This window comes from Hevea brasiliensis, chromosome 10 (genome assembly GCF_030052815.1).
Source record: "Hevea brasiliensis isolate MT/VB/25A 57/8 chromosome 10, ASM3005281v1, whole genome shotgun sequence".
NCBI classification, from domain to species: domain Eukaryota; kingdom Viridiplantae; phylum Streptophyta; class Magnoliopsida; order Malpighiales; family Euphorbiaceae; genus Hevea; species Hevea brasiliensis.
Window position 1 is genome coordinate 10,848,767 of NC_079502.1, and position 12,552 is coordinate 10,861,318.

General features: G+C 31.2%; 1 long non-coding RNA gene across 1 annotated transcript; it reads left to right on the forward strand.

The window, feature by feature from the left end:
• Positions 1-5,041: 5,041 nt before the first annotated feature.
• Positions 5,042-11,406, forward strand: LOC110664641 (uncharacterized). Its single transcript, XR_002496706.2, has 2 exons — positions 5,042-5,920; positions 9,048-11,406. It is a non-coding gene; the product is annotated as an uncharacterized LOC110664641 (long non-coding RNA).
• The last annotated feature ends 1,146 nt before the right edge of the window (positions 11,407-12,552 follow it).

Genomic DNA, 12,552 nt, shown 5'->3' on the forward strand with positions numbered 1-12,552 from the left:
TGATTTCAGAAAGCCTCGTGCAAAAGCTTGGTCTGGAGGCAACACCCCATCCTCACCGTTATCCTTTGGGATGGATTCATAAGGATGTTGAGATGAAGATTAATCGGCAATGCAAGCTACGCTCTGCCATCACTAAGCACTTCATCGATGAGGTACCATGTGAGGTAGTGCCTCTCAATATCTGCCAAGTAATCTTAGGTAACCCCAGACTTATGGGAACGAGATGCAATTTATCACAGATGAGACCAAAAGTATTACTTGTGGAAGGATAGGAAGACATATGTCATCAGCAAAGATGTCTCTCAATCAACAGTGGAATTGGTGATAGCTGCACAAGCTAAAAGGTTATTGAATGCAAGCCAAAAATTTTTGCTAGTGATGATTTGGTTACAAATGCCTAACCATGAAGTAGCAGCTCTTAATTGATGATGCAGTAAAAAAGGAGAATGAATTTCAGCACTTGATGAAGGAGTATGCTGATTTATTCGAAGATGTTAGTGGACTACCATTGAGATGGGCAGTAAAGCATGAGATCCACCTCCTCTTAGATTCCACTTTACCAAACCTTTGTACGTACTGCAACTCAGGAATAGAAAATGAGCAAATCAAGCGACAAGTTCAAGAGCTACTAGATAATGGAGTATTGAAACCCAATAGTTCACCATGTGGATCACCAGTTGTTTTGGTTCCAAAAGTAGATGGCGAATGGCGTATGTGCATTGACTACCGTGCAGTCAACAAATCACCATCAAGAATCCTATCACCTACCTCGCATTGATGACCTATTAGACCCACTGAAACTAGCAAAGGTGTTCACCAAGTTAGACCTAAAGTCTGGTTATCACCAAGTTCGGATTCATGAGGAAGATTCTTGGAAAATTGCCTTCAAAACAAACCAAGATCTATATGAGTGAGATTCTTGGAAAATTGCCTTCAAAACAAACCAAGATCTATATGAGGGGTTGTTGATGCCCTTCGCCTATGCAATGCTCTTGCCACATTTTAAGCGCTTGATGAATGAGGTATTGCGGCCTTATATTGATAATTTTATTATTATGCACCTTGATGATATTTTGATTTAGAGTCAATCTATAAAAAATTTAATAAATTAATAATTTATTTATTTGATTATTTTATTGTTATTTTACTATTCAAATATATTTCTATAAATTATTAAAAAAAGTTTTAAATGCAAATTTCGTTTGTTGATTTTGGAGTGCAATTATATTAGAGATTCATTGTCAAATTATTTTAATGATATTTTAAGTATATTTGCAATTTAAAAATTTAAATTAGAATATATTTTATCACCTCGTATTATTAAATTACTAAGTAGGGAGACATCTTAGAGATTATATTAGCTAAGGAATGTTTTATTAGATAGAATAATTGAAATTTCTTTAGCTAATTTAGATAAAGTTAAATTTAATTGTAATATTATTATGATTAATATTTATAAGTGCAGAATTGATGGAATGCTTAGTTCTATTAATTTGATTGGTATTATCCATATAGGAAATAAATTATAAGTTGATATGAAAGAGTTGTATAGATATTCAAAGTTTAATAATAATAATAATAATAACACAACAGCCAATAAAATTTGAGAACAAAACTAACCCACTAATCAAAACTCTCTCAACCCACCTACCATTCACGTCGCAGCTCCTTTTCCTTCCCACTTTCTCCTTCTCATTTCAGCAACTTCGGCCAGCCTTTAACACCCACCAAGCAACCAGCTAACATGAACTTCTCCACGTGTTGTTTAGGTGATGGAAACGACGACCATAGGTAGCTTCATGATGGGTCTAGCGAAGGGAAGTGTACCATGGGTTTGGAAAACTGCCGGTCACCGTTCAGCTACTGCCTGACCTTAATACAACCCTCATTCAAAGTACCTCAGTCCAAGGAAGCATTTAGTAGCTTTCCTTACTAGTTTTAATGGACTTTTTGGTAAGAATCGAAGAGAGAGAAAGAGGAGAAAAAAAGTAGTGGCAAGACAATTCAATCGTCGGATCAGTGATCCAAGACTACCGTTGAACTCAGAACGATGAAACCTTCGAAATGGGACCAATTTCGCTCCAATCGGACACCATTTGGAAAGACGGATGATCCAGATCGCTTGATGAGATTTTTGAGTTTTTTCAATGCTTGTAAATTAAATATAATTATATGATAATTATTAACAATTTATGGGTTTCTTTTAGGTGTGATCGGATCGATAATAGCTCACCGATATTCAGAATTGAGTTTTCGGCTTTATCCAGGTGCCTAGCAGGTTGTTCTGAAAGGTGGTCATGTTTATAGTCATTTCTAGCATTTTCAGACCTTTTGAATGTGTTATAGGTAGTAGATTTTGCAAAGGTAGTCCTAACTCAAGTTGTGCTTTTTCCCTTAATTAAACTAGCTGATTAAACTGTAAAATATTCTTGATTGAGTAAAATTAAGTGAAATGAATTAATTAATACAAGGAAGATGTAGAGGGCTTTTAGGACTATTTTTTTATAATTTTTGAAGTATTGAAAATAATTATTTGGACAATAGAAGAGTTAGGGACCAGAGCTGGAATTTGGATGATTGGATTAGATTAGTTTCTTGTAGATCCCGGATGGGCATGTAATATTGTTGTTGTGAGCCTGAGGCTCTATGTGTTACTTTTTACTGAGTTTTTTTTACAAGGGATTAGGTCCAGTTATAGTGGATTAGGTCCAGTTATAGAAGAGACTCTATTGAAATTTCAGTAAAATCTTAAATTAATTGATTAATTTTATTAGTAAATTGATAAAGATCAATGTTTGTATAAGTTATTAGACCAGCTATCTTTTCCTTTTAGCTGGACCAGTTGCAGTCGAGTCAACTTGTATATGAGTTAGATATTAGTTATATTTATAATTTCAATATTATTTATGTTTTTGGTTTGCTCATGCATTTAATATGCAATTATTTATGCATATAATTAGCTCAATGTATATACATATGACCATTCTTCTTATTGCATATTTAATTACTGTTAATTATTTGTGTTTGCTCTATGAGAATAATTTAGAGTTTTATATGTTATATATATATATATATATATAACTAGGAGTTGTTACATAATTTATTCCAAAATTTAGTTATATTTATAATTTCAATATTATTTATATTTTTGGTTTGCTCATGCATTTAATATGCAATTATTTATCCATAAAATTAGCTCAATGTATATACATATGACCATTCTTCTTATTGCATATTTAATTACTGTTAATTATTTGTGTTTGCTCTATGAGAATAATTTAGAGCTTTATGTGTTATATATATATATATATATATATATATATATATATATATATAACTAGGAGTTGTTACATAATTTATTCCAAATTTACCTCCTATTTCTTTTAACATTTCTTTTATTTCTTTTTGCTCTTTTTGAATTTCTTCTAATTTATTTCTTATATTATTTTCTCTTAATATTCTTTTGATTTAGTGGAGTATGATCTAAAAGCAAAGATATTAGATGAGATAGTTAATCTCATCAAACGAGTAGCGAATATTACCAAAGGTCTTAATTTTCTCTATGACAAAATCTCCAATGCTAAAGAATTTGGGGAAATAATTCCTGAAGAGGAAGAAGAGTTGGTATTAAAAAGTTCTACTGAAGTAGGCGAAAGCTCGGGAGAAGCAAAAAATTTTTCCTTGAGGCCAAATGCCGACATAAGTACTAATCTTGCTAAGTTACTAGATGCCAGTGTCAATGCTGAATTTATAAGAAATTATACCAGCATAGCAAGCTTTATGACTTCAGTAATACCAAATGAAAATGATAAGTACGCTGTTGACAATAGCACTATCAGGCCTAGACTTATAGTCTATCTAGGAAGAACATGAAGAACATTTAAAAGCATTTATGTTGTTAACCAAAGCTCATGGTATAGTTTTAAGTGAAAAGAAGTCGAAATAGGAAAATCAAGAATAGAATATTTAGGAATGATAATTGATAATAATGGAATAGAATTACAAAATCATATATTAGAAAAAATACAAAATTTCCCTGATAAATTAGAAGATAAAAAACAAGTTCAAAGATTTTTAGGATGTTTAAATTGTGGTGAACAATACATAAAAGATTTAGCTAAATATAGACAAGAATTAAATAACTTATTAAAGAAAGATACTAAATTTGAATGGTCACAAGTTCATAGTAATTGTGTAAAATTATTAAAAGAAAAATGTAAAAGCTTACCAAAGTTAAAACTCCCAAGTGATAAAGATAATTTAATTGTAGAAACTGATGCAAGTGAGAAATATTGGGGTGCTGTGTTAAAAGCAGATAAAGAAGAAGTTTGCAGGTATACTTCAGGTACGTTCCAAGGCGGTGAATTAAATTATCATATTAATGAAAAAGAATTGTAGGCATTAAAAAAGAGTTTTAAAAATTTTTCTTATTTTCTTATTCCTAAAGATTTTGTAGCTGGAACAAATAATACTCAAGTAAGAGCATTTATTTTTAATAATTTGCCTAATGAAGTACAGTACAAGATATTAATTAGATGGCAGACTTATTTTCAAGAATTTAAATTTAAGATTGTTCATATAAAAGGAGATACCAACTTTCTTGCTGATATTTTGAGCAGGGAAGTTAATAATGGAGTATGATCTAAAAGCAAAGATATTAGATAAACGAGTAGAGAATATTACCAAGATCTTAATTCTCTCTGTGATAAAATCTCCAATGCTAAAGAATTTGAGGAAATAATTCCTGAAGAGGAAGAAGAGTTGGTATTAAAAAGTTCTACTGAAGTAGGCGAAAGCTCGGGAGAAGCCAAAAAACTTATCCCCGAGGCCAAACGCCAACGTAAGTAGTAATCTTGCTAAGTTACCAGATGTCAGAGTTAATGCTGAGTTTATAAGAAATTATGCCAGCATAGTAAGCTTTATGACTTCAGTAATACCAAATGAAAATGATAAGTACGCTGTTGATAATAGCACTATTTGGCTAGATCCAGGATGTGAAGTTAATATTATTTCAGTACGTATTAAGTTCGGGTTTGTCGGACAAATATATATTAAGTCTCTGGAAAACAAAATAGTAAAGCCAGCTGCCCAAGCAGGTTGTAGAAGGACTAAAAATGTTCTATCCTAGAGTAAGACCTAGAGGTTTCGTCCTCATGAAATTCATAACAGTTCCGCCTTACTGCAATAATGAAGTGGAGTATACTGGACCGTTCATGGTAAAGATTATGACTGTAAAGTATGGAGACAAGGTTGATGATATGCCAGCTAAAAAGTTGACAGTAACAAGTGAATGGGCAATGAAAAGACATATGCTAGGATATAAAGTATTTGCTAAAAATCTTAGAGAATTAATAAGAGCGGACCAAAGTTGGATTTTTTATGTTGGTTATAAGTATGTGATCTATTCGCCCAGTGAAAAAGGCATTAGTCCATGCAGTGATATCCAGCTCAAAAGGTTATATTCCAAGATTGGCAGCAATGAAGTCCAAGATGTTCTGAAAGTGAAGGCTAATTTGTGCGAAGCATTAAAAGAAGTGGGTCATGCTGCTTGTAATTATTGTATAGAGAAAGAAAGCTATAAGAGTAATGATGTAATCAGTTCGTCATAATACAAGGGGAATATTGTAACAGAGGATGGGTTCAACCTCTATAAAAACCCACTATCTTATGTATTTGGGCATCGATGGCTTGCCACTCTCTTCTCTTTGTAAACATTTTCTCTACCATGCCTCTAAATAAAGAAAAGGATTTTCCTTTAACTAGCGTTGTTCTTTCAGTAGATCTTAAGATATTTTATTTCTAAGCTTCATATTATCCCAATAACCCTCCAAGATTTGTTCTAGTTAGGTCAATCAGCAGTGAAGCCTCTGGAGTCCTGTTTGAAGGCTTGATTTGGTGTCGCCGTTGTTCCAGGATTGAGGTATGAAGGCTAGAGTAACTTGATATTTTGCGGAAGCATGTTGGGTTAATATCTTGTCGAGAAATATTAAATATCTTAGGAATTTACAAGGGAAGTATATAGCTATTAAAAAGGAAAGTCTATTTTGATAGAATGAGTTCTTGTTGGGTAGCATTAAAATTAGTAAACGATACAAGTTATATTGATTCTAAAACAGATAATGTTAACGATTATACTGAAGAATTTAATAGAGAAATAAACAGATTAAATAATATGCTATTAAATCCTCATTTTGACAATAATTTAAAGGGTAGATTAGAAGAGAAAGGCATGTTTTTGATAGAAATATTAATCTTAATCCCAAAGTATTTTGCTAAACTGCGAGGGACCTGATTTGGTATCAGAATTTAGGAAGATATGAATGATAAAATTAAAGAAAAAATAAAAGAAAAAAGATTAGGTAAATTAGAAAAATATGAAATATTTACAGATATTAGGCCAGGATGACTGAAGTTCAAAAAGAAAGAAGAGAAATAAAAGAAATGTTAAAAGAAATAGGAGGTAAATTTGGAATAAATTATGTAACAACTCCTAGTGTTACTAAAAAATGAGTGATAGTGAAGAACCTCAGTACAAAAAGATAGTAATGACACGTAAAGTAGATAATACAGCTGAAACGATACAGGAACTAAAAGAAACAGTTTTAAAAATTCAAAATAATATGGATTGTTATCATAGAGAATTCAAAAGAAGTATTTATAATGATATGAGACAGTTAGAAATGAGAATAGTTAGAAATGAGAGTAGACTTTTAAAAAGAATTAGATAGAAATCCAAGATTAACAGGAATTCTGCCTGAAGGATTTGCAGGATGGGATCCTCAAAGTTTAAGGGCATTAAGAGAAAAGTAGTTCCTCCAGAAAAAGATATAGTAAAGGAAGAAAAAAGAAATAAAGGAATATTGATAGTAGATCAACCTAAGAATGAAGCTACTAGAAGATACTAGAAGAAATAGATATGAGGCAGTAGAAGTTACTGGACCAAGAGATAGATGGTACAGTCAATATAGGGTAACAGGAGGAATATCAGAATTAGACTATTCTTGTGGAGATATAGACAGTAAAATAAGCTTTAAATCCCACATGATACTGTGAGTATTATTATTTTTTTATTTGTCATACTAATGTAATTAATAAATAAAACAATATTTATAGTGAAAATATATCAATTTTATTTAATAATATATAAAATATTATACTTACATTTTATAAATAAATTATAATCTATTAACAATTAATAAAATTATTTAGCCATTTCAATTGAAATAAAATTTTAATCATTTACCATATTATGTATTAATTATGTGTATATAGTTTAGTTTACGACTACCAATACTATTTTGTGGAATAAGTTAGTATATAAAAATAATGTATATAAATATTTTTTAAAATATTTTTTAATGATTAAAAAATATTTTAAAAAATATTGTAATTAATTATATCAGAATTTAAGAGACAATAAAATTTTATAATTTGTTACTTGAAACAAATTTACTCATTTAATAAACTAATAACTTCAAATAGATATTATGAGAAGTCTATATTATTTTTTTTAATATTTTTAGATAATAATAATAATAATAATAATAAGAAGAAGAAGAAGAATAACGTGGTTGTCATTCATATAATACATGTCATTTCATTACAGTGGCATTATAATAAATTTAAATTTTAATAAAATATCTTGTATATAGTTAAAAATTTAAAATGTATCGTTAATAAGTATTCTTAATAAAAATTAATTAATTTATATAAATAAAATAATTTAAAATTTTTAATAATATTTTTAAATTAATTTATAATATTATTATACATGATGTTATATATATTATTTATTATTTTATATATTATTTTAATATTAAAATATATTATTTAATATTATTTATTATTTTAATATTATATAAAATTAATATTTAAAAAATACTATTAAAACTTAAATTTGTTGTAGCGTGACATGTGCTAGGCAAAGAAATGCTACCGTTGGGTGAGTTGGTTCGGCTTAGGATATATATTTTCTTTTTTTCCTTCCTTTGGGCCTCTCGCCAATGCATAAACTATAAGGACAAAAGGAGACTTTCATTGTTGCTAGGAATAGTTAATACAAGTCATTTCATTTCCACGGCACGTGCTGGGCAAAGAAATGCTATCGTCGGGTGAGCTAGTTCTGCTTAGGATTAATCCTCTTCTTAGTGCATAAACTATAAGGGCAAAAGGGGACTTTTCACTGTTATTAGGAACAGTGAAAGAGTGCCCTCTTTTAATATAATACAAGCTCTAAAAGCCCACGTGATACTACGGTTTTTTTATTTATTTATATTAAAAACACATCTAATTATATTTTATAATGGTATAAGATGCTATACTTATATCTTATAAATAAAACTATTATCTATAAATAAGTGTTCAAATCATTTATGCTATATTTAATGAGGCATAATATAAGGTAATGTAATTATATTTTTAATTAAAATTTAATAAAAGATTTTCGTTGCATTATATTTTATTATAGCCTACTAAACATAGTATTAATTAATTCAATTGAAATAAAATTGTCAAATATTTTCATTGTATTACATTTTATCATAGCCTACTAAATGAAGTATTAATAAATTCAATTCAAATAAAATTTTAACTATTCACCATATTATATATTAGTTATGTGTATATATAATTTTTGTTTTAAGAAACTATAATTAATAATATAAAATTTATTATTTACTTATAATAATACATTGAATAAAATATAATTTCATAATAAAAAAAATTAAATTGTAGAGTCCAATTATAAAAGAAGATAATAGTAATACTCAGTAAAATGTTGAGACACATAGTTTTGTTTTAATTTATCCTAATCTTTAGAAGTTTGTTGACAGTACACTTCTTGTTTTTAGGTGCTGTTCTGTTTTAGGAGTTTGTTTTTCACTAGACTACTTGGTTTATTTTACTGTTAATTATTTACCAAGTTTTCAGCTATCAGTTATTTTGGCTTCCATTTTTCTGCATTTATTTATGGTAATTTGTTCTTTATAAAGTGTAGTGAATGTAAGTTTGTATGTGTGTGAGTAATAAACTTTATCCCTTTTTCGTAGCCATTTTCTTTGTCTTTCACTTCGGAGAGTTAAAAGAGAGAATTTTGTGAGACAAAATGTTGATCCAAAATTGCAGCAGCTTGATTATTCTTCAACAACACATATGGCTTCCAAAATGTTTGTGCATCTAGCCATACCACGTTTTAATGGTCACTATGACCATTGGAGCATGCTTATGGAGAACTTCTTGAGGTCCAAAGAATATTAGACAGTTGTTGATTCTGGGATAGCAAAACCAGCAGAAGGTACTGTGCTGACAGATGCTTAAAAGACAGAATATGAAGGACTGAAGTTGAAAGATCTCAAAGCAAAAAATTATCTTTTCCAAGCAATTGATCGTTCAATCTTGGAAACCATTCTTTGCAAAGACACCTCCAAGCAGATTTGGGATTCTATGAAGAAGAAATATCAGGGAACAACAAGGGCAAAAAGGGCACAGTTGTAAGCACTTCGTGCTGATTTTGAGACTTTTAAAATGAAGATGGGAGAATTAGTTTCAGATTACTTCTCAAGGACAATGGCAATAGCAAATAAGATGCAGATTCATGGCGAAAAGCTGCAAGATGTCACTATTATTGAGAAGATTCTTCGCTTAATGACATCGAAATTCAACTATGTTGTTTCTTCGATTGAGGAATCAAAAGATACTAATGAACTTTCAATTGATGAATTGCAGAGTTCATTGTTGATTCATGAGTAGAAAAATGAATCGACAACAAAGCAATGAGGAGCAAGCTCTTCAAGCTGCTTTTAGCAATCACTCTTCGGCATCAAAAGGAGGTGGTAGAGGAAGAGGAAAGGGCAGAGGCAACAATAATGGTGGTGGGAGGCATTCACACTAGAAATTTGAATATAATTCTCCCAATTCTCAATGAGGGGGAAGAAGTCATGACAACAACCTTTCAACTCATTCCAAGCCAACGTCGGCAAACAAATCAAAAGTTGAATGCTATAGATGCTATAGGTATGGCCATTATAAATCAAAATGTCGAACTAATTTAAATAGAGATGGTGGAAGACATCTAATTTTGCAGAGAAGGAAGAAGAAATCTCCTTGTTATTGGCCTACCAAGTGAAGGAGGAAACTCATCGAAATTTGTCATATTTAGATACTGGATGCAACAATCATATGTGTGGAAACAAGTCAGCTTTCTCCACTCTAGATGAGTTGTATCAAGATTCTATAAAGTTCGGGGATAACTCTAAAGTTTCAGTCATGGGAAAAGGGCAGGTAATCATTCAAACTAAAAGGGATGCTGCTCAAACCATTTCTAATGTCCTTTATGTTCTAGATTTGAAGACCAATCTTTTAATTCTTGGTCAATTGCAAGAGAAGAGGTTTGAGATTGTCATTAAAAATAGAGTATGTCGTATGCAAGATGATAATTTGGGCTTAATTGCTCAAGTTAAAATGACCTCAAACAGAATGTTTTCTCTCTATCTCAATAATATACAACAATCATGCTTCTCAATAAAACAAGGAGATGAATCTTAACCATGGCATTTTCATTATGGGCATCTTAATTTTGGTGGATTAAAGACCCTACGACAAAAAGAATATGATGATTGGTCTTCCTCAAATTTCACCTCCCTCTCAAATTTGTGAAGAGTGTGTTGTTAGCAAACAGCACCGCAACTCATTTCCACAAGGGAAATCATGGAGAACAAAGAAGGCACTGGAACTTGTCCATTTCGATATTTATGGACCGATAACACCATCTTCTAATGGAGGTAAAAGTTATATAATTACCATCATTGATGATTTTACTCAAAAAAGCTGGGTCTATTTTTTGCAGGAGAAATCTAAAGCATTTGAAGGTTTTAAAAGTTTTAAAGTACTTGTTGAGAAAGAGGTTGGCAATCCAATAAAAGCTCTCCATTCAGATCATGGGGGAGAATATAACTCACATGAATTTGCAAGTTTTTGTGAGCTTCATGGAATAAAGAGGCAACTTATAGCAGCTTATTCACCCCAGCAAAATGGAGTATGCGAGAGGAAAAACGCATTATTATGAATATGGTGCAAAGTCTTTTAACAAGCAGTGGCATTCCAAAAAGCTTTTAGCCTGAAGCAGTCAATTGGAGTATTCACATTCTAAACAGAAGTCCCACATTTGCAATTCAAAACATGACTTCGAAGGAAGTATGGAGCGGATAACCACTGGCCATAGATCATTTCAGAATCTTTGAGTGCATTGCATATGCCCATGTTCCAAATCACAAGAGAAAAAAGCTAGATGAGAAGGGAGAGAAGTGTATTTTTCTTGGTGTTAGTGATCAATCAAAAGCTTACAATCTTTATAATCCTAGCACTAAGAAAATTCTGATAAGTGGAGATGTTATTTTTTATGAGAATCAATTCTGGTCATGGAACAAAAATGCCATTGGAGAACTAATTCCAACAAGTTTTGATGGAGAAGAAGCAAATAAGCATAAACACTAGCATGTTCCAGCAGTTGTTGAAAATGACCAAATACACCAGCAGTGAATGAACAAGTTGAAACAATAGCTAATTCACATTCTCAACATGTTCAAAGAAGGCCAGCATGGCTGTCAAATTACGAGGTAGCCAAAATTGATCAATCTGAATATCGTCTCACTCATTTTGCTCTATTTTCAGATTGTGATCCAACAAATTTTGAAAGTGCTATCAAAGATGTAAAATGGCGAAAGGCCATGGATGATGAAATTGCAGCCATCGAAAGAAATGATACATGGGAACTTATTGTTCTTCCAGAGGGGCACAAAATGATTGGTGTAAAATGGGTTTACAAAACTAAACTAAAGGGGAATGGGGAAATTGACAAGTACAAGGCATGGTTAGTGGTGAAAGGTTACAAACAAGACTTTGGAGTGGATTACAAAGAAGTTTTCGCTCTTGTTACAAGACTTGATACATCATATTAGTGATTGCATTGGCTACTCAAAGCTAATGGCCTATCTAATAATTAGATGTGAAGTCAGCTTTTCTACATGGAGACTTACAAGAATAGGTATTTATTGAATAACCTCCTGGTTATGTTAGAATTGGTGAAGAGCATAAAGTTTACATATATATAAAAAAAAAAGGCTCTATATGTGTAACACCCTCCCTGTAGCAACTCCGTACATTCTACTGTTCCGGTGACCAGTGTCGGTCCGGACAGTTAGAACGTCCGGAAAAATATTTAAAATAAAGTGAGGAACCATAATTAACTCAAATATTAATAAGAAAAATTTAGAAAAAATTTTAGAAATAAAATACAATCAAGTTAAATGAACCGGTACCCTAGCGATGGGTAACCTAGTAGGAAGTTACGGTTCTCGCAACTAGGAGTCGTAGACCCGGGGAAAAATTCATAAAATAATTTTTGAGACTCCAGAGAAGGGTCATTGAAGTTTCTATGGCATTAGAATGCCAAGGAAATACTTAGAAAAATTTTTCAATTGGTACAGACAATTTTGGCTCAATAAGCCAAACGGAGGGCATTTTAGTCATTTCGTCTTCAGAGATGATTTTTGGCCG